We start from the raw sequence: 3,056 nt of genomic DNA on the forward strand, positions 1-3,056 counted from the left end.
GAACCAATACGCAATAACAAATTCGAATTTAAAAAGGTTCGAACATTTGGTTAAAAAATCGAAATATATAAAAATATTTATAACAATGTCTGAAAGGTTATTAATTTAATATACTTAAGTACTTAATGAAAACTAAACGTAACAAAAAATCGCATGTAAAATAGTACAGTAGAAGCCATTCTTCCGGTTAAGCCTTAATGCTCTCCCTCTCCTCCCGCTGGGGAATTTTGAAAAATCCCTTCCAAGTGTGCATTGCCATGGCATACCCTACTAAAACGCAGATGAAAACAAAAAATCGCATCTAAAATAGTGCAGTAGAAGCCGTTGTTCCGGTTAAGCCTTAGTCCTCCCCTCTCCCCCCGCGGGGGAATTTTGAAAAATTCCTTCTTAGTGTGCATTGCCATGGTATATTCTATTAAAACGCAGATAAAAACCAAAAATCGCATCTAAAATAGTACAGTAGAAGCCGTTGTTCCAGTTAAGCCTTAATGCTCTCCCTCTCCCCCCGCGGGGGAATTTCGAAAAATCCCTTCTTAGTGAGCGTTTCCATTACGTACCCTATCTACCAAATTTCACCTCTTTAGGTTAAGCGGTCTGCTCTGGGCGATGATGAATCAGTGAATGAGTGAGTCATTCAGTCAGTCAGTCAGTCAGGACAAGCAATTTTATATACAGTACTGTATTTAGATTGTAAACGTTCCAGAAAATTGATCAAATTGAAAATAGTTCGTTTGATTCTCGGCAATTCTCTTCAGTGGTACATGTTATATAACAATTACTATGGTTGTTGAAACACTGAATATAAATGGGGTTTGCTTGCAAAATTTTCGCGGGCGAAGTCGCGGGTAACAGCTAGTTAGTTATTATAAAACATTAAGAAGCATACTTTTGAGGGTAGGGATGAGTTTTGTAAAAACTTGTAAATGCTAATAACGAGTAAAATCTTTGTTAAGTTCGAACCTACTCGAGATATTACACATTACTTTTTATATCGCCACCTCTTTGATCTTTAATCACCCAAATTTAATATAATCAATCACCCTAATACAGAACCCTTCCTGCAAAATTTCAGAGATTTCCGACAAATAGCATGGGAGTTATTAAGCTTGATATTTGATGAACATAATCGTGCCCCTCACACATACATTAACATCTACACATGCAGAACAAACCCCAAAATTTTTTTGCATTTCTCGATGTTCCAAAGTCCCCTAAGTCTAAATATGTAAAAATTTTGAAGGAGTCATTTTTGATCTATCACCACATTTTCTCTCTTTTATATATAGCAGAATAAGGAAAGTAAAAGTTTTTTGACATCATATTTGTTATAGGCCCCTATATTTTTTTCCCTTTTTCGGTTATTTTATTGTTAATCCTCCCTTTTTTATGATATCCTTTCCTAAGTAATTTTATGTCCGGGATCATCGTCAGGATCATCCTCGATGTAAGGACACTTAAAAGTTTAAAATCCGATGGTGGTTTTTGGCCCCATTCGAAGGGGTATTTCCATGAGTCTTTATTCGGGTTGCAGCATTCAGCAATGGATTTGATTTCTTCTTGTATAATTGTCTATTCCACGGTTCAGCAGTAAACATATCCGATTCCGTATTTTGTAGCCGTTCTCCAAGTTGTTCCTCCGATATCGGATTCATTTCTAGTTCATTCAAAATACTATTGCCTGAAAATAGAAAAAAATATATATTTATATATATACATATGTCTACTTTTACTGAAATCAGATTTAATAAAAATACATTTCCTAGTAAAAGTTTTATTAATTAAAATATTTTGCAATGAATTGTTTGCTTATACCCTGTATTCTCTTGCATTGGATGCAACTCGATCTATCGTTAGCTAGCACATTACCATAGTTTACTTATATTTAATTATATTTTAATCGTTATAATTATTATTTTAATTAAAATATAAAACAGGATTACAACAGATAATTGTAGAACGAGGATTAGAATGGAGAACTGTATAATGCAGAAGATGGAGAAGATTTCCAGTTCACTCCAGTAAATTCATCTGAATAATTCACCAATTGTGAATAATTCTAATTCTATTTTTATTATTTTAATAATAGTAAAGAATATATTCGGAGCTAAATAATAATTAATTAAAGCATATTAAAGTTAAACCTTTTCTTGACAGAAGTTCAACGTCGCATATCCTTATATTATTTGTAAGATACTTGAACTGAATAGTTATCATCGAATTCTTGTCTTCGTGCTTCATAAGAAAGATGCAAAAGACGGAATAATAGTTTTCTTTAAGTAAAAACGTACGATTATTCTGTGTAAAATACTGTATAAATTCTATGTAAAATTTATTTACCAGCAAGTTTTTCAATCATATAATGGAGACGTGAGTTCTTGTCGATAAATATCGGTAGGTCAAAAGTATTAGTGAACTGTCCTGTAAATAATATTTCAAACTTTTAATAAGTTGAAATTCCAACTTAAAATATATATAGGCCTATATACACATACTATATAACCTTACCGTAAATTAAAAGCTTTAAATGAATATATTCGTAAGTTCCGTCGTATGAAAAGTTTATTAAAAAATGTCTTCCAGGTTTACTACAGTTTTCTAAATTTACATTAAGTAACGTATACGGGATAGGCCCTTCTATTAAAATAAAATATTAAAAATGATTAATTTCAAAGAATAATGCAACTTAAACGTATGGAGCGTATGACATATGTCAGTTATATAGATCGATTAACTAACTAGTTTTTTGGACGTTTAATGAGAGAACAGATCGCACTGGTTTAACCAAATTGCACGAAGACCATAAGAAATTACTTTCGTTTTAATACAATTTGTCTATAATAGTGTTTCCCAACGTGGGGCCCACGCCCCATAGGGGGGAAATTAGATTGTTAAGGGGGACAATTCAAAAATGGACTCATCCAGAGTTTAAGTTAACAGTATAGCCACTGTATATGTTAGGGGGGCATTCATTCATTCATTCATTCATTTATTTTTAACATGTAGTATTTACATATTTCCTGACCCCGCTGAGGCATTATCAGGAGAGAAACATTACA

The 3,056-nt window shown here is 32.6% G+C and overlaps 1 long non-coding RNA gene across 1 annotated transcript; it reads right to left on the minus strand.

Moving 5' to 3' along the window:
- Nucleotides 1-1,513: 1,513 nt before the first annotated feature.
- On the minus strand, nt 1,514-2,982 carry LOC111613699. Its single transcript, XR_002754810.1, has 4 exons — nt 2,506-2,982; nt 2,338-2,418; nt 2,142-2,270; nt 1,514-1,678 (listed from the first exon to the last, which is right to left on the minus strand). It is a non-coding gene; the product is annotated as an uncharacterized LOC111613699 (long non-coding RNA).
- Between the last annotated feature and the right edge of the window lie 74 nt (nt 2,983-3,056).

This window comes from Centruroides sculpturatus, unplaced genomic scaffold, assembly GCF_000671375.1.
Source record: "Centruroides sculpturatus isolate CEXI.00-Female unplaced genomic scaffold, Cexi_2.0 scaffold1770, whole genome shotgun sequence".
Lineage (NCBI taxonomy): Eukaryota > Metazoa > Arthropoda > Arachnida > Scorpiones > Buthidae > Centruroides > Centruroides sculpturatus.